The 19,740-nt window shown below is 43.9% G+C and overlaps 1 protein-coding gene across 2 annotated transcripts in view; it reads left to right on the forward strand.

Moving 5' to 3' along the window:
- Taok3 (TAO kinase 3) overlaps nucleotides 1-19,740 on the forward strand; it is a 162,544-nt gene that overhangs the window by 1,730 nt on the left and 141,074 nt on the right. The window contains exon 2 of one of the 2 annotated variants that reach the window (XM_027414189.2): nucleotides 9,283-9,376. The exons of the other annotated variant lie outside the window; for it this stretch is intronic. The gene's annotated coding sequence lies outside the window, so the exon portion shown is untranslated. The remainder of the gene's footprint in view (nucleotides 1-9,282; nucleotides 9,377-19,740) is intronic. 2 annotated transcript variants of the gene reach the window in all.

Genomic DNA, 19,740 nt, shown 5'->3' on the forward strand with positions numbered 1-19,740 from the left:
ACGTTCCTGGATACCCTTCTACTATGAGGGATGTGAAAAATATCATGACCCCAGTACTGGGATAGGTTGACATGCCCTATCCAGCTTCTGAATTCAGCCCTGATGTACTTTATTTGGTCATCAACTTTATTTCAATATTATGAGGAATCATGATGGATTTTTTTCTTAAATTATTTTTTGGATTAATGTTACAAAGCAATGAGTTTTTATTGTGGCATTTTTATGTATCTCTTATATTTCATTTTTTTTAAAATCTCCTTTTTCTCTGTTTCTAATGTTGCTTCTGCTCTCTTTGTCACTGTTTTATTTCTTTGTTTGTTTTGTTTTGGTCTTAGAAACTTAGAGAAGCATAGTTTTAGGGGTATAATGGAGAATGTAACTACTATTCCATTCTGTTATTTAGATGTCCCTTCTGAGTCAGGCTGAGAATGTGTAGAGTTAGAAAGCCCTTCACTAGGCATGATAGTGGACTCAGGATGCTGAGACAGGATAATTTTGAGTTGGAGGCCAGCCTGGGTTATGTACCCAAAGAGTACCAAACTAGCCTGGTACTGTGGTACTGGTTTGGTACTCTTTAGATACCAAACCAGTACCTAAAGACACCAAAGAAAATTTTCTCTTGTGTTTAGCACTAGATAGCTCCACCAAGAGGTGTATGTATTATTTCCTGTAGACACAGGGTAGGGTTGGGGATTTCCTACCTAACAAGCCCAAAACCCTGGGTTTGGTCCCCAGAACAACAACAGAAGTAGACTTGCCTAGATCTGTTGTTTATTTGTTTAGGTGCAGAACGTCAAACCCAGGGTCTTCCCACTGAGTCACACTGCCAGCCTCAATGCCATTTCAGTCCAAGACCAGCATCTGAAATGGTCTTCATCAGGGTGACAGCTTGTTCTGTCACAGCAGTTCTGATGCCATGAGCGTGGAGCCAGGTGTGATGGTGAAAATCCCACCCACTAGAAATCCTCCCCTGAGAGACACACGTGATGCTGAAGACAGGACCAGCTGCAGCAAGCACAGATTTTCCCAGAATTCAAGGGGGAATGTAAATGTAAAGTTAAGGGGGAGGGGCACTTAAATCAGTTAACTCTTGTGTCTATTAATCCTGGGGGTGTGCCTGAGGTGCTCTGATCGGGAAGCCTGGCCACAGTCCTTCCAGGAAGTCCAAGAATTATCTGTGCATAGAAGTTTCTTTCCCATCTTGTCAGCTTGCTTCTGATTGGTACAAATGGTCATTTCTGAAGACAAAACAATAAATGTATTTCCTTGTATGAAATAAAAGTGTCCTGCTCCTCTCCTGAGTCATCATCACCCAGGCAGCCATGCCAAGCACATTCCCATATGGTGTTGATCCAGAGCTGATGGAGTCAGAGTGGAGTAGAACTCTTAATGATAAGAGGACTTTCTTCCCTGGGGAAGGGTTGTGACAGGGTAGGAATTTCTATGAGATCTTTGTTCATCTAATAGCCAGAAAATGTGGGTGCACACCTTTAATCCCACCACTCGGAAGGCAGAGACGGGAGGATCTGGGTTTGAGGCCAGCCTGGTCTACAGAGCAAGTTCCAAGGCAGCCAGGGCTACACAGAGAAACTCTTGTCTCAAAAAACCAAGCTGGGGAAGCTTTGTTTCCTTAATGACAAGAAGTGATTCAAGTAAGCACTTACATTTTACCTGTTCTTAGCCAAAGCCCAGGAAACCTAGTCACCATTTGACACTCTCTTTACTGCATGAGCCCTGTACAGTGGATCCATTGTACTCTCAGAGGCTGCCTGGCTATCTACAGTGGCTTAACAGGCAAGCCAACCCGAACCAGCATTGTCATTGCTTGCCAACATTCATAAATACATGGGTCCTCAGCAGAGGAGGGTGTAGGAGTAGAGCAAGTGCTGGAGAGCTGGTGCAGGAGAATCAATTACTCTGTACACATGTTCTATCCAGTGTTACATACAGGTGCATTTTTCCTGTATAATGTACACCCAGTTTAAATTTCTTCTTTCTCTCCCCAAAAGAACAGACACACACACACACACACACACACACACACACACACACACACACAGAGACAGGCATATACACACATAGAATCACAGGTATGCACATATACAGAAACACATGATAAACACACATACACAAAGAAAGACATACACACACACACACACACACACACACACACACACACACACACATATATATATATACACACTCACAGAAACACACACACAAACACGCAGAGACATGCATATGGAAACACACTTATGCATGTACACAGAGCCACATATGAACACACACATATATACAAGGAAATATCCTGCCTTAACATGTTTGGGGACTTCCTGAGAAAACATTTTTTCAATTATTCTTCCTTCAGAGAAAAAAATCCCTATTACAGTAGTTTTTGAGTTGTTATTTTGGGGATTAGTTTAGCCTGGATGGTTTGGCGTGTAGTGGGCTAGCCTCATCACCCATCTGATTGGCTGCTTTACTGTTTGTGAGAATATATTTAGTTCCCAGCCAATAGACCATTCTATTGCCTGAGTCCATTGTCAGCATCCTGTCATTTTGCCTCTGGCCTCCAGGAAGATCGTGAAATTGAATCCCCCTTCAGTGCTTTACTTTAATAGTGGAATGAGTGAATGAAATATTCATTGGAAGGGTTCACCTCTGGTTTTTTTCCACTATTTTGAGGGAAAACTTTCATTCCCAGATTAAACTGGGGCTTTATATTATATACTCATTTTTATTTTTTCTTATATCCATTTATCTGTTGTGTGTAGGTATAGGCTCATATGTCCATGTGGAGGTCAGAGGACAACTTGCCATAGTTGGTTCTCTCCTTCCATCATATGAGTCCTAGAGATCAAACTCAGGTCATCAGGGTTGGTGACAATGAATTTACCCACTGAACCATCTCACCAGCCCTATGTTTATTTATTTGTTTTATAAGCAAGGTCTTTCTTTTTCTTTTTATTTTATGTGTGTTTTGCCTGAATGTGTGTCTGTACACTGCATGTGTGCCTGGTGCTTGAGGAGCCAGAAGAGGACATCAAATCCCCTATAACCAGAGTTACAGATGCTTGTGAGCCACCATGTAGGTGCTGGGAACTGAACCCAGGTCCTCTGCTAGAGCAACCAGTGCTCTTAACCTCTCAGCCATCTCTCCAACCCTGCCAGCCCTGTATTTATGTTCATGTATTTCACTTTCTTCCTGTTCGTCACTGGCATATATCCATGGCAAACAAGGCTAGTGGCAATTCAAATACATCTTGCTTCCTCACCACCATAGATTCCACTAATTAAGTCAGAAACCTTTCTTAAATAAACTAATAACTGGTCTTGGCAGTAAACACACTGACAAAAAAAAAATCATAGTTCATGGCCAATTTTCTCTTCTGTTGAGTAGATAAACATTTCTAAAATTTCATTTATTTTTTAATATTTAAAGTATTTTTTTATTTATCCTTTGACTACTTCATACAGGTACACAATATATCTTGGTCCCATCCACTCCAGTACACTCTTCTCTGTCTCTCCGGACACCCTCCAACATGTCTTCATCCACCTCATGGCTGTCCCCACCCCCCACCCCCACAAACCTGTGTATGTAACCCACTGAGTCCAGTTAGTCCAGCCTGCTGGCCTGGCTCATCAGGTGTAGGTAACCCCAGGTGCAGAGTTCATGAGTGCGGCATGCACACCATGCCCAGAAGACAGCGCGTCACAGCCCACACCCCATCTTCCAGCCCTCACATTCTTTCAGCTCCATCTTCTTCAGTGCCCCCTGAGCCTTCCAAACCTTCCAAGGCAGTTGACACAGATGTCCCATTCAGGACTCGTCCATCACTTCTAAGTGCTCCTCCCAGTTCTGGGTCTGCTCACTCACTGCCACCAACTTTGGGAAGATGTCTCTCTAAACAGGGCTGAGAGCAGCACTAATAATCATGGAGGAAACATAAGATTGTGTTTTTGGAATATGCAAATACACACACAAATATGCATATGTGTATGTGTGTATGTGTATATATATATATATATATATATATATATACTTGTGTGTGTATATATATATATATGTATGTATGTATATATTTTTAGAGAGAGTGTGTGTATTTCATTCACAGAGATGTACCTGCCTCTGCCTACCTAGTTCTGGGATTAAAGGTGTATGCTACCACCACCCAGCTATTTTATTGTATTTATTTAGATGACGGGGCTCAAACTCAGGGCCTCAAATACACTAGGCAAGTGCCCTGCCTCAGAGCTACAGCCCCCTCCACAGCTATTTTCAAAAACCGATATTGACCTGATTTTTAAGTGGCCTGGGTCAAGATCTAATAGTAGAGAGGGGATGATAAGGGTATTTCGTTAGACTTTATGCTTTTATTGTCTCTGTAGAATTCCTTTTCGGCTTCTGTTTTGTTTTGTGTTGACTGGTCTTCCCCCATAGCCAGGCTGACCTCGAACTCTCCAACATTCCTCTCTTCTCTCAGCTTTTCAACTTCTAAGCTGGCACGCCTGGCTCTAAAAGTCCTTTTGGCCATTGTATACAAGGTCCCTATTTCTATATGTTTCTCACTGGCTGACCTGTGAGCTAAGGAAATGGGTGGGACTTACTCATCTCCACAGGCCTTGACATGGTGGGCCTTACTCATCTTCGAATACCCCAGGCTAGGTGTGAACCATGAAGTAGGAAGTATGCTCAGTGGTGTGGATAAGAATGAGGAAATGAATTAATGATTGGCAAATGAATAATAGGTCATGTTTCCATTCCATTCTTGTTCTCAGTGAAGACTTTTGGCTCGCCCATCAAAAGGATGGTGAAGTGTGTGGGGGGGGGGGCATCAAGATGACTTAGTCCCTTAAGGCATTTGCCTCTAAGCCTGATGACCAGAGTTCAATCCCTATAACCCACATAAGGGTAGAAGGAAAGACATGACTCCACAAAATTGTCCTGTGTCTCTACATGTGTGTGTCATGCATGCACACATACACCAGCATGTACACACACACAATAATAATAAAAACTAAAATTTAGACCAAGGTTGGAGGTAGATGTGATCAAGATACATTGTTTACATGTATGAAATTGTCAAAGAATAAATTAAGTGTACTCTATGGGAGGAGAGATGGCTCAGCAGTTAAGAGGGTACCCTGTTCTTAAAAAGGACCCAAATTCCTTTTCCAATAGCCACAGCAGGTGGTTCACAACCTCCTGGAACTCCAGCTCCAGGGCATTCAATAATTCTGTCCTCCTCAGGTCCCTGCATTCACACATGCACACACCCACATACAGACACACACTTAAAAATGATAATTTTTGAACGCATTCTATCAAAGATAATTTTTAAAATAAAGGATGGGAAGACAGACAAGAGTCCCTTTGCAAAAAAGAACAAATGTTACCATTTCATTGTTTAATACTGTGGAGAATAGGTGTTACAGACTCAAAGACCCCCAAAAAAGACCCCAAAAAAGCCACCTATTTTGGTTCTGTTATTGTGCCACCTGCCTGGCCCTGAGAAAGTTGGTAACATTGGAAGCATCCCAACTCCAGAAAGAACAAGGAATAACTGCACATATAGGGAAACTGAGGCTCCAAGAGGCAGTGGCTTCCCAAGATCACAAAGATGGTAGCAAGCCTGACCCGGGTGAGTTAGATCCAGTTTCGTTGACTTTCTGTGCTGGGGGCAGGGGCAGGAGCTCTGCCACAGAGGTGGCTTTTCATTTGGAAGCCCTCCCCACAACACCCTCTTCCTACACCCTCACTTTCTACCCTCCATGGTCCATAAGGGCCTTAGTAGGGTGCTAGGACAGGACTTCTGAGACAGTTGTCCAGGGTCTCCTTTAAAATGTTTCTTTATTAATTTTACAATTTTATGTGGGTGTCATTCTGTCTGCTTGTATATATGTAGGTGGCTTTCTGCTGAACCATCCTTCCAGGGTACACAGGCACTTTCTGAGTTCTTCGAAGAAGGACACCAATTTTCTTCATCTAGACAGAGCCATTGGCCAATCTCCTGGCCTAGTAAACTTCAGGGCAGATTTAGCAACACATTCTTGGGTTTAGGCACCCATTTTTCTCACACATTTATTTACTTATTTTCTGTGTATGGGTATTTCTGGGGGAATTCATGTGGAGGCCAGAGGATAACAGGTGGGGGTTGCTTTTCTCCTACCACCTTTCCCCTGAGCCATCTTGCTTGTCTATTGGCCATGCACTTCCTGCCTTGCCACCCATGGTCCCATCTTTTCACCCTGCCCTTTCAATGCCTCTGTCCCTTATCTCCAGGCTTCCTTTGGCTTTTTTGGAGTGTTTTTCATGGATCCAGGGCCATGCATGTGCTGGACAAGAACGATATTGCCGTCGTTGGTGAGATCTCCAACTACTCTCTGCTTCCCTCCCCTGAGTTCTTTAAGTATATGCTTTACTTGTTCTAGAATATTCTCTCTGATAGTTCATTCTAGAGTTTACACTTCCCTTCTCTTTGTAGGTGTTCATCTTCTGGTTTTAAAAGGACAATCTGTTATATTTCTAACCTTGCAACCTTAATTATTGAATTGTATTGAACTGCAACACTTTAGATCCAAACTAGTATTTAAGAATAGTTATGCAGATAATTATAGAATACAATTGTTGCTGCAGGTGAAGAGAATAGGGACAGTTCCTAAGGGAAGACTACCTCTGAGCATGACAGTCAGAATGTGTGACAGGAGGAGACATCAGGAACCCAGGACTTGGGAAGACCCATCCATGGTCATTTTCAACATTTCACTTTTACTCTCTTGGTTTTTCTTTTTGTTTTTTCAAGACAGAGTTTCTCTGTGTAGCCCTGGCTGTCCTGGAACTCACTCTGTAGACCAGGCTGGCCTGGAACTCACAGAAATCCGCCTGCCTCCTGAGTGCTGGGATTAAAGGTATGCACCACCACTGCCCAGTCAACTCTCTTGGTTTTCCAAGGTAGGGGCTCTCTGTGTAGCTCTAGCTATCCTGGAACTTGTTTTGCAGAACTTTGTTCTAGGCTAGCCTGGAACCCAGAGATCCACCTGTCTCTGCCTCCTGAGTTCACTTTGACTGTCAATGTTGGGATCTATTACTTTGTTCCCTTGGATAGTCTTTTTATTAGTGGGTCCTTTGGAATTTTGTGCTTTCTTTGGGATTTAGAAACAAAGAAGATGGAGGTGACTTGTCACCTTCACACACACACACACACACACACACACACACACACACACACACACACGATGTTCTTCCAAAGCAAAGGACTGTCCTTTCGAGAATGATCACTTAGTAGCTGAGTACAAATAAGCTGGGGGGAGGGGTGTGTCCCCGTCTTTCAGACTGAATTCTTCTCCTCAGCACTTGCTAACTTCTGGCAGATATACCAAACATTCTGTCTGTTTTGTTCACCTTAAATCCCTCCACTAGCATTTAGGGTCCACCAAGGGAGAGCATTTTGTTTTTACTCATTGCTATCACCTCAACTAGTGGTTTAGCGAATATTTGTTGAATATCTAATAGAAATCTGGCTTGAGCAAGTTCTCCAATTGGTTGGCTGCAAGAGTTTCGTTATTTTGAACATAAGGAAGTAAAAATCCTGAGGAAGGAAAATACAGTTTGGAAGCGTTTTCATGTCTACTTTACTGTCCGGATTTTAGGTTTGTCTTTCTGGTTGGCCTTCCTGGCATTCACTCTATTGTAGACCATCCATGCCAAGAAGAATGCATGTTAGGCTGGAGAAAAATCTGTGAAAACTGTTCATTGTAAGGAGACCTCTGCAGTGCCTATGATGCCTCCTTAGGACACCTCCTCAGGTCCTGAGTGCTTACACCCACAGTAATGATAAGCATTTTCCCCTTGGAGCCTTTTCACTTGGTTTCCATTGGTTGTGATATTGACCCTGGAAACTGGTCAGCTCAAACTCCTGATGTTATTTTGGGGGTGTCATCAGCTTTCTGCTTGAAGTTCATTTTAAGCCTGAATTAAAATAACCTAGCACTGACGAGGTCTTCCTTTGCCTGCTGGCACCCACAACCACCACCTCCAGCATGCACTTGAAACACAGAGGACATGCAAACCCTCACTTCCATGCCCCAGGGACTAGAAAAGGTTTCTGTATCTTTTTCCAGTGTCTCCTTGTGTAAACCAGGCTGGCCTTGAACTTGCCATCCTTTCACCCTAGCCTCCCCGATGCAGGGGGTTACAGGTGTAAGCCACCAAGCTTGAAAAGTCTTTTAGGCTTCAAGTGGAGGCATGACCTTGATGCTTTTTATAGTAAATGTGACCTGCCACCATCATTAACAATTGCCAGTCAAGCATCTTCTGTCTCAGCCATATGAAACTTTTCTTCCTCTCTTGTATACAAAATCTACCAAATCCCAGCCCATGCTATGTTCATCTCAATATTCTAGTGTCAGAAACCGTCTTCTGAATAGAGAAAGTGGCTGGGATAGATACTGAGTTGGACCTAGGGCTTCACACAGGCTAGACAAGCACTCTGCCTACAACTGGACCTCAGCCCTCTATTATTTTTCAAAGATATATATATTTTTTAAATTTGTGTATGTGTCAGTGCATGTATGCATATGTGTGCCCAGGGAAGCCAGAAGTGGGCTTTGGATCCCTTGGAACTAGAATTGCAGGCATTCGATGTGGGTGCTGGGATCCAAACTCCAGACCTGGTAGAGCTGCAAGCCCACTTAACCATGGGGCCCCCCACTGCTCGTTTCTGAAACAGCCTCTCACTAAGTGGCCCAGGCTGTCCTTGAACTCACCCTGGAGCCCAGACAGGCTCTGTAGCCTAAAGTAGAATTGAGCTTGGGATCATCCTGTTTCATCCTCCCTAACTCGCTAGGACAGACTTAGTACTGGTGAATTTTAGAAAAATCATAAAAGCCTGTTGAAGTGAACTGTCCCCAGCCCTTTTAAATCAGGCAATCACCAGTCCGTAATGGACCTTGCTGGACGATTCTCAGTTTGAACCTAGGGTGGTAGTGTCCTAGAGCCTAATGTTTCCAGTGTTGGCAATACCAACCTTAAATCTCCTTCAGGGAATCAATAGTTGAGAGAGAGAGAGAGAGAGAGAGAGAGAGAGAGAGAGAGAGAGAGAGAGAGAGAGCCAACTGCTTATTGGCACCACCCAGAGGCGCAAGCACCTGCAAGGGCCAATGGGCGTCGGAACAGGAAATGCCTCATGCAGGCTGTTGGGCCTGATAGCACCGTGGGGCACCCTGCTCATGCTTCTTCATCCGTAGTTCCTCATAAGGATTTTATGGGGTTTCTTGCAGACCTCTCCTCCCGGAGTTTCAAAGAGAAGTCACTGTAGATTTGAAGAGTAAAATGTGAAGGCACCTTGACCGGTCTTCATTCTCTAGGAACCCGGTGAGTGCCTTTTGTGATGTTTTCACTGCTCCTAACAGGGTGTGTCCCGTGAAAGCACACGGAGGGAGCACCCAGGCAAAGGGATGAGGGGTGCGACACACTATGAGGGGTGCTAACTATGCCAATGTCTTTATGAAGACCAGTAAGTACCCTGGCCTGGCCTGGTGTTTACATGTTACTGCAGCAGCAGGCATTGACTGAATGTCATGGATTTTTACATGGTGTTTGTTTAGCTAGTGCCTGTTTGTTCTCTTTGGTGGGAACTGGAGGTGCAGGGGTAGGGAGGTGCTGGGGAAGTGGGGGACGACTAAAAGCTTGTTTTTGAACATTCCTTCCCTGAATGTCAAAATGCAAAGCCCTGTGAAGTGCTCTTGAGGCTCCAGGTCTGACCAGGAAGTGCTGCTTAAGTCTCACTTGAGTGTCTGTGAAGAGCTTCCTATCTCAGGATGAAGGCGCTTGACAGCCTAGGGGTGTCCTTGTCACTGAAGTTGATCTCAGGTTTATCTTTTCCTGTGAGCCAGAGTCAGTCTTTCAAAGAAATTCACCTCAAAGACTTATTGACTGCTGAGGCAATCTTAAACGCTCCATCATGTCAGCTTGGACACTGAGGGGCCGGCATTTCAGACAATCCATTTCGAGTAAACGTACTTGGTTTTTAATCTTATATTGAATGTCTCATTATAAAGTGCCTTATGTTGACACAATGTTCACACACAGGAGCTGTTTAAACTTCCTGTTGAATTTCACATGAGGACTTAGGACCTTCGCTCAAAGTCCGGCCAAGAAACGTAAAGCTGGCTATGTGTAATTAGTAGTTTGACATGGTTGAACTTTTGTGTCAATTTTTCAGAAGTTAGAATTTTTAGTTTTCCCTCTTTCTTCTGGATCAGCAAGTAGAAGGCCAGGCTTCCAACAGGATGTCATAATCTTGGCAAAGAAGCCCATGAAGAAAACTTGAAAAATATGCTAAAGGTCACCTTTTAAAGGTGGGTTGTCGCCTACCATAAGGGGTGCCCCAACACTAAAGTAACATTTCAAGAGTAAACTACTCAAAATGGCACGGTGTTCATCCCAGACCTTCAAAATATCACTTCCTATTTTTCTTATTTCAAAGAAAGGGAAAATAGGGCAGAAAGCAAAGCCGTTTCTCACGTATAATTCCAAATGTAGACACACAAAGATCAAAGAGTTTGGCCACATTTACTTGGTTTTGCAATTTCTTGAAATTATTTTAGTGAGTAGGGTTAGTTACTTACTAAAGTAGAAAGGAAAATACCTTAGCGTTGAGGTCATTAATTTCTGGGACAGCTCTAGTCCCTAAAATAAAGTCAGATGATGCAAGCAAGGAGGCAACTTTTAATTGACAGCCCATCACTTTGAATGGTAAGGTTAGTCTAAAGCACTCTCTGCAGGGAAACTGTGTTCACAAGTCTTCAGTTTCTTTTAATAATTTTACTAGGCAGTCAGAGCAAGGACTGAGTGAAATGTGTGGGCTACCACGAAGCCCTGGACAAGCTCTAGCATCCTCCATGTCTCCTGTGTAAATTGATTCTTGCCGTTTTTTGCGTAGGAGGCATTGTTTGTTCAAGAATGTGTGTAGTGGATACTGTTCATGGCAGTGGGGGAAGGGTCTATCTAAAGGAAAGAGGAAATTAAAAATTTCAGATAATCTTTGAAATATAATGCCAGATCTTCTGTGTGTGTGTGTGTGTGTGTGTGTGTGTGTGTGTGTGTGTGTGTGTGTGTTTTATAAATTGCAGCCTCTCAGAACCTTCAGGATGGGCTGAATATAGTAGATTCATAGTCTAGCTCCAGGTCAGAGCTGGGAGTGGGGAGAGGAAGTGGGCGGGGCCTCACCCTGACAGATTATTTCAGATCTTAGGGAGGTGGGAAGGTGGAAGTCACTTGCAGTATCCCATCTGCCTGTGCCTGTTGATTTAACCAGCGCCAACAGTGTGCCAGTTCCATCCAGATGACAAGACTCACTCTCCTGAGTAAGTTGACATGACACGTGCTGGCCCTTCTCTCTAGTTTCCCTTGATCGTAGTCTTTATCTCTGGCCTGCAAAGATCACATGGACCCCTTTTGTACACGGCCATATGTTAGCAAAAGGGGAGTGGGGGGCGGGCAGTGTTTCATAGTGAGAGTACTGTGTTTCCTGTTTTAAATTATTGCAGAGTCAGTGTGTGAGGACATCTCAACACATTGGGACCATCATATAAAATGTTAAATAAGAATCAAAAACTCCCGTGAAAGAGCCTGGAGTTATAGATTGTTCTGGTTCAGCCCTGGTGGAAACATAAAAAGGAAGCCTTCAGAGGAAACATGACATCTGGGCCCAGATGCTTGAGAATTGCAGAGGCAAGTTACTTTTAGAAGTATCTTAGGAGTGTGTGTATGTGTGTGGTCTGTCTCTGTGTGTGTGTGTCTGTGTGTGAGTGTACTTATCTGTGTTTGTGTGTGTATATACACACACATACATATAATAAATGTATATATGTCTATATAACTCATTCTCTCTCTCTCTCTCTCTCTCTCTCTCTCTCTCTCTCTCACACACACACACACACACACACACACACACAGTACTGAGAAGTTTCCTTCTGAGGTAAACTGCAGTTGTTGTCCTACAGATTGTCCTGTCACTGGACAGTCTCGGGAAACACTTTTTGAAGCATTTTAATGCCATCTGCCAGCCTCATAGGTTCTTCACAGGCCAATAGCATCTTTTTTTTTGTCATGTACACCATCTGACCTTGATATGTTGTAAGTGTTCTGTCAAAAGGTGACAGTAAGACTCCCAACTCCAGTAGGGTTCCACCCACCCTGTCAACAACACAGTTCTAAGAGGATATCCCACCCTGACCCCTGCACTGTGGCTCATGGTCAGCCTCCCTCGTTGTATTACTTTAGATTTAATCACGTACACTTTGGGGTTGGCACAGGAATGTGCCTGCCATCCGCTCATTCCATCACCTCTCACGTTTGTTAACCTCCTGGAAATCTGGATGTTTCAAATGGAAAAGTGGGTGTTGGCCAGAGCCCCTGCTTCCCAAGGTCAGTGTGGGATTGAGAGAGATAATGTCTACAAAGACCAAATTTGACAGTGCATCAGGAGAAGAGCCCATGACTGATGTCCGGTGGCTATGTTTGGAGTAATCCAGCTCCCATTCATAGCTTAACCAGAATATGATCATGGGAAGAAAAATAGTGTGCAAAACTTTGTATGGTCACATAGTCATGAAAAGACCAGAGCATTTAACCAGTTCCATGCTACCCAGGCCAACAGGGTGGGAGGAAATGGGGAGGAAGCAGAGTTGGCTGTAGATCCAGTAATTATTAGTCAAAATGATTATTTGGTCCAATCAGTTCAGCTTCAGCACAGTTTTTCTCTTTGCCTCTCCCTTGAAAATTTCCTCTCCTTTCGATAGAACTCAGAAAACTCAGGAAAGCAACATGGCAAACAAAGTGTGGGTTTATTTTCAAATCATTTATTGGGGCGTGTGTATGCATGTGCACATGTGTATGTGGGTGCACTCACCATGCATGCATGTGTGGAACCTCTGTCTCTTATCAGCAGTAAGGTTAGGAGCATCACCACACCCAGTGTTCACATGGTGCTGGGGCTCCCAGTCCTAGCCCATGTACTGAGCTAGCTCCCAGCCCAGAAGGTTGGCTTGTTGTTGCTTGTTCATTTGCTCTAGACAGTGTGTGTACTGGTGTTTTCTCCCGCCTGGCCACTTCAGGTTAAGACTGTATTTCAGCACATTACGTCAACCGAAAAAGAATTCTTGGGTTTTTCTTTAGCAGAGCCAGAAGATAAAGAAGGTTTTTGTTGTTGTTGTTTTGTACTGTCTGTCTCTGTAAAGAGTAAGTAAACTTTGATGAGTTTTCATGGGATGGCGGCAAAACAGATGTGAAAGTTGAAGACACCAGCAATCTATTGTCTAAACCAAGAAACTATACCCTTGTTGAGGGCTATGTAGCCTCTGTGGCACTTGAAAGTCTAGGTCTCCATCTGTAGCACGACTCTCTTGTCTCCTGCTCCTGGACTCCTCTATGTGTCTTCCTTGTATCTGGAAGTCCCCGTTAGACATTCTCAACACTGCAGTCACTGTTCCTTGCTTCCCTTTCTGATTCAGACCCTGGTCTCTTCATTCATACGTCACCACAATTGCCTCTCTTTCTGGTCTTACCCCCGCTCGCCCCAGCTCAATCCCAACAACCTTTTTACTCCTTTGGGTTTTATTGTTGTTGTTATTTAAGACAGGGACTCACTGTGTGTAGGCCTAACTGGCCTCGAACATTCCATCTTCCTGCCTCAGTCTATCCAGTGCTAGGATTGCAGGCTTGCACCACCACACCCTGCCTCATAGCCTTCTTCAAATGCCACTTCCAACACAAAGCTCTTCGTGAAGAGCCTCTGAGGTCCCCCCAACACACACACACAGGGTTCTCCACACCCTTCTAATCTGTCCCCACAGTGTTTATCCAGCCTCACTTCCTCAGTCCTCGGGCAGGTGGGTGGTCCCTTCTGCTCTTCTGCAGTCAAATGTTCTGGCTCACTCTAGTCCTGCCTTTAGTACCCGACACTATTTCATCAAAAAGTTTCTCCACCCACTCAGACTTTTTTGCTTCAAGACCCAGGGTCTTGTTTGACTTTTTCCTGTTTGACCTTTCCCCTGCCTATTTCTACTGTCTTTCTGCTGAGCCAGGATTTCATGTAGTTCAACTTACCCTGGAGCTCCCTATGTCACCAAAGCTGACCTTGAACTCCTGCCTCTCCTGCCTCTACCTCCTATAATACTAGGATTTCATCCATTGATTTTTGCTTTTTGTTTTGAGTCAGGATCTCACTACATAGTCCTGGCCATCCTGGAACTCATTCTGTAGACCAAGCTGTCCTTGAATTCCCAGAGATCCTCCTGCCTCTGCCTCCTGGGAGCTGGGAGTTTAAGGGAGCACACCAGCAACCGCAGATGGTTTTTAATTGATCAAAACAAGAATACATGTACCCCTGCCAGTCACTCTCATATGTCACTAATGGACACACTGGGGTTTTATAATCTGTGCACACCAATCATATTCTAATGAATGGCTTTCCCCATAACATTTGTTTAACAGTCCTGTATCTCGCTTCCACCATACCCATCTTCCACCTACCCTCTATCCCCACCCTTTTTCAGTTCCCCCATCCTTCCTTCCCATTCCCTAGCAGTCCCTCTGCCACATTCAGCTCATCTGTAATTTGTTTCTTTGCTTTTTTTTTTAATTCTTGTTTCCACAAAGCCCAGAACACATGTGACACTTGTCTTCCCATGTCTGGCTTCTGGTGATTCTGATTCCATCCACTGTCATGCAAATAAAGGATTTTATTATTGGTTATGACTGGATATATGTACATCTTTCCCACCTTTCTCACCCATGGGCTGGAACCTGCCCAATTCCATGGCTTGGACTGCTGTGAATAGGGCAGCAATAAGCATGGTATGTGGGTATCTGCAGTGTCTGGTGGCTGATTCCTCCAGGTGGATGCCCAGGAGAGGCACAGCTGGATCATAAATCTCTTTTTCTTTTTTTTCTTTTTCTTTTTTAAAGCTGATTAAGCAGGAGCCAGAAAGAGCAAGCTAGTAAGCAGCACTCCTTCATGGTTCCTGCCTCTTTTTTATTTTTTTTTAAGATTTTATTTATTTCTTATATATACAAGATTCTGCTTCCATGTATATCTGCACACCAGAAGAGGGCACCAGATCTCATTACAGATGGTTGTGAGCCAGCATGTGGTTGCTGGGAATTGAACTCAGGACCTCTGGAAGAGCAGTCCATGCTCTTAACCTCTGAGCCATCTCTCCAGCCCCATAAATCTCTTTTTCAATGAGGCTTTTGGCTTTTGTTTTGAGACAGAGTCTCACTGTGTCTCTTTGACTATCTTGGAACTTGCTATATAGACCAGGCTGGCCTCAAACTCAAAGAGATCCTCCTGTCTCTGACTCCCAAGTGTTGGGATGAAAGATGTGTACTATCCTGCCTGTTCTGCTTTTAGTGTTTTGAGAAGCCTCCATCTTTTCCACAGTAAGGATGCTGATCTATTGATATGAATATTGAACATAAGGACCCTGCTTCAAGTTTGCATCATCCACTATTCTCAGCCTGATGCTGTGGTGTCTGCCTTTGATCCCAAGGGAAAGAAGAGAGTAGATCTATTCCATGTGTCTATGTAAACTCAGTCAATATCCTGTTAATGTCGAAGGGACTGCAATATTTTTATAATTTGGAGCAGATCTATCTTTTCCTTAACCAATAAGCATAAAATGATACTAAACTGAGCCTTGTGGCATAGGCCTATAGCCCCGGCTACTTGGGAGACTGAGGCAGAAGGATCATACATGGGCTACAGAGGCCAGCCTAAGCAATTCTGGAAGATTCTAAAAGTACAAAAAGATGGCTGGGTATGCAGCTCATCAGTAAATCACTTGCTTGTTGTGAGCCCCAGCCCCAACACACACGCACACATGCACATGCAGACATGCACACTCACGCACACATGCACTCAGATACAGGCACACACACACACACAGCCCCCTGCCCACATACACGATCTACTGGTGTGAAACTCGGCATCTTAAAGCTCACAATTTAAGTTTGTAGTGTATCCATGATGCTGCTGCAGCCGCCACCATGATCTTAACCCAGTGGTTGGTTCTCAACCTTCCTAATGCTGCCACCCTTTAATTCACTTCCTCATGGTGTGGTGACCCCCAACCATAACATTATTTTTGTTGCTACTTCATAACTGCAATTTTGTCACTGTTATGACTCATAATGTAGATATCTGTGTTTTCTGTTGGTCAAAGGTGACCACTGAAAGAGGTCTTGACCCACAGATTGAGAAACCACTCATTGATCTTGACTCTTGAGGATCCCATGTCCCTGACAACAGGCACTCACAGTGGCTTCAGCACTAACTCTCTGTCATGGCTGATTCTGTACATTTTTATGTTCAATCAGACTATATGTGGTTGTGTGTGTCCTCCACTTTGCATGATGTTTTCAAGACTCACCCACCTTATAACATGTCTCAATACTACATTCTCTTGTAACACCAACAGTGTCCCAATGTGTAGGTGACATCGTATTCTGTATACTCATCAGTTCACACCATTTGAGTTGTTTCCTCTTGGTGATTGTGGATAATGTTGATGTGCCCGTTCACATATGCACTGGTGTGTGTGTGTGTGTGTGTGTGTGTGTGTGTGTGTGTGTGTGTGTGTTTGTGTGTGTGTGTGTACACAGAGATCAGAAAAATACATCGGATCTCCTGGCGCTAGAGTTATAGGCAGTTGTCCACCTCCCATTTGTGGTGCTGGCATCCAGGAGCTCATGAAGCATTCTTTATGGCTGAACTGTCTCTGCCCCCCATGGATACATTTTCATATAAGCATATGTTTTCAGTTCTTTGGAGTGTGTACCTTGGAGTGAGATTGCTTGTAGTTACGTTTGATATATAATAGAAATGAAAATTCTTTAAAAAAAATCTCTCTCAAGTCCTCCACACATGTACACAAACTATTGTTTATTTAGTCAAGTGGCTCCTGGATCTTCAAAAACAAGACACATATAAAACTTGGATCCTGCACAGGTGGCCTTTAATTCTGAATGAATGGTCCCATCGTGTGCCACCTGGAGGGCACCATGCAGAAGACATGACTAAGCACCCTATTGCTAGACATAATTAACGAAACTAAGGAGACTTGACATATTTAAAGGAAAGGCACAGGGCACAGGTGCCACCAGGAAGCTGCCAGGGGCGACTTCACACGGTGGAGATGGAATTTGAACAAAGTCCCAAATGCTGGCCAGCTCTTCATCAGGTGTGGTAGGACATAATGCATGCTCAGCCAAGTTCAGAGGGTATGAACAAAGCCTAGGGAACTTAGGGACAGTAGGAAATCAAAGGCCTTTTGAATCACATAGCAAGAGGTTTGAACTCTGAACCAGAGATAGTGGGGAGCCATTTAAGCCATTTGAATAGAAGAGACCGATGCAATCAGAGCCTTTGAAGGGGCACTCCACAGCTAGTTTGTGGAGTGACTTCAAGGAAGAAAGAGATTGGGAATGAGAATTTGGACCAAGGTTCTGGACCGAAGACAGCCACAATAAAAAAGAAGAAAAGCGGCTGGGGAGAGATTTGTCGAGGGCATTAGTAGCTGGGGGAGAGAGCTGACAGCACAAGAGTGAGTGAGAATAAGAGAGACTACAGAGAGAAGGGAAGTTGCTCAGCACAAACTCTTGTGTGGAAGGATGGGGGGTGGCCACCTAGGGTGTTTGCAGGGGGCTCTCAGGGCCTCAGGGAGAAGGGAATTAGAGCCTGTGAGGAGGGCCTGCTAGAGGTTCCAAAAGATGCCATGTGGGAAGTATCCTTCTGGATATGAAGATGGCAGGTTGGAGCCAGTGACCTTAAAGTGCAGGAAGCATGTTCCCATCGGGGAAGGTCCCTCCATCTGCAGTGATGCCTCAGCATGATGGAGACCAAGCAGAGGGGTGTGTAGGCAGTGATGGAAGACGATGAGAAGGGTGAACTGACTCATTAAACAGGTCACGGGGTAAGGGATGAAGAGACCATTTGCTGGCCTGGGTGAGAAGTGGTTAACCTGGAGAAAGAGGACTGAGGAGTGAAGACATGAGGGTCTAAGGAAGCTTATGGCCAGTGGTTTCCAGGTGGGGTGTAGACTACAGTAGGAGCAGCAGTTCTTCCCTTCAGACTGGCTAGAAAGAGAGAGCCCCACGACTGATGGAAGGCACCTGGACAGAGAGTGAGCTCTCTGTCATTCCATCTTCTGTAGGTAGATAGGAAACAGACCTTCACTTATTCTTTTAAATGCATTTTCTTCCCCAAAGCATGGCCATGGGGTAGAATTGTACAAGCAACTGGGTAGGCCAGCCAGTCTGTGTTTCTTGTCATTGTTCAGGCTTTGCATTTTAGATGCTTACAATAGTGGGAAGTCAGTATTCTGATTAAAAATTTACTGGGTGGTGGTGATGCACGCCTTTAACCCCAGCACCCCAGAGGCAGGGACAGGATGATCTCTGTGGGTTCAAGGCCAGCCATGGTCTCCAGAGGAGTTCCAGGACACAGAGAAACCCTGTCTCAAAAAACAAAACAAAATTTAGTTTCTAAACCCCCAGTTTAACACTTTGATACTGATGTTTTGCTTTTCCTAAAAGGTGTCCCAGAAGGATAATGTTTTGTTGCTGTGGATAGTGTGACTGGTAATCTTTTCTACAGTATTGCAGGCATCAAAATAACTTTTATTTTAGGGAACTGGTACTCAACTGTGAAAACATTTGAATCTGCCCAAAAGTAATGATGGCCAGATGTCACTTGGAACTGTAAAGTCTCTGTATGTCAGATGTTATAGAAAGGAATTACTTATCAGTCCTGAATTGGGGGTTCCCAACCCTAAGGAGGCTTGGTGACTGAACAGATGTAAAAGCTCAACCCACCATTGTTTCTCCAACTTTCCTCTTTCTAGAAAAAATGGTGGCAATCTCTGACCCAAAGTAGCTCTTATCTACTTTTTATTTATTCATTTGTTTATTTATTTATGGCAGGGTCTCACTGTTTAGTTCTGGTTGGCCCACATCTCACACTGTAGACCAGGCTGCCCTTGAACTCAGAAATCTGCCTGCCTCTACCCTCCCCCTGAAGTGTTGGTGGCCAGGCATATAAGCAATCCATTCTTCTTGCTTTGACCAATGGGATAGATTTGTAAGTAATTACAAGATACTAATCATATCCTATCCAAGGTGTATTTTGCATATAACACTCCATATGTCTTTATAGTTTTTAAAGTTGTAACTAGGATAGCCAATGTCATGTAGCCTTTTTACCTTAAAATATCAACAAATACTCATCTCTTTGTCATAAAATGTGCTTATCTTCCATCTCATTCCCAAGCCTTCATTGTTGCACAGATAATCAAATTAGTTTTTTTTAAGTCTTTATTGCTATAAATGTTGGAAATAGCTTCTTAGGGTCTCTCTCTGTACCTCCCCCTTTCCTCTCTCACTCTTCCTTCCCCCACCCCAACACACCACCACCATAACCAATAATAATAATAATAATAACAACAACAACAACAACAACAATAATAATAATTTTAGGTTCCTTTCCAGACACAAGGTATTCCACATGAGTTAAAAACCTCTAAGAGTTTGGTTCCCAGAAAAAATGAAGTCTTTCTCTCTTTTCTTCAAAACAGGGTGAAGGCACAGCATTGTTACACTGTTTCCTGACAGAGGCATTCACTCACTTCCTGGCTGTGTGTCCCCTGTTTTTTCTCCACCCACCAAAAACACAAGCC

Source organism: Cricetulus griseus, chromosome 4 (assembly GCF_003668045.3).
Source record: "Cricetulus griseus strain 17A/GY chromosome 4, alternate assembly CriGri-PICRH-1.0, whole genome shotgun sequence".
Lineage (NCBI taxonomy): Eukaryota > Metazoa > Chordata > Mammalia > Rodentia > Cricetidae > Cricetulus > Cricetulus griseus.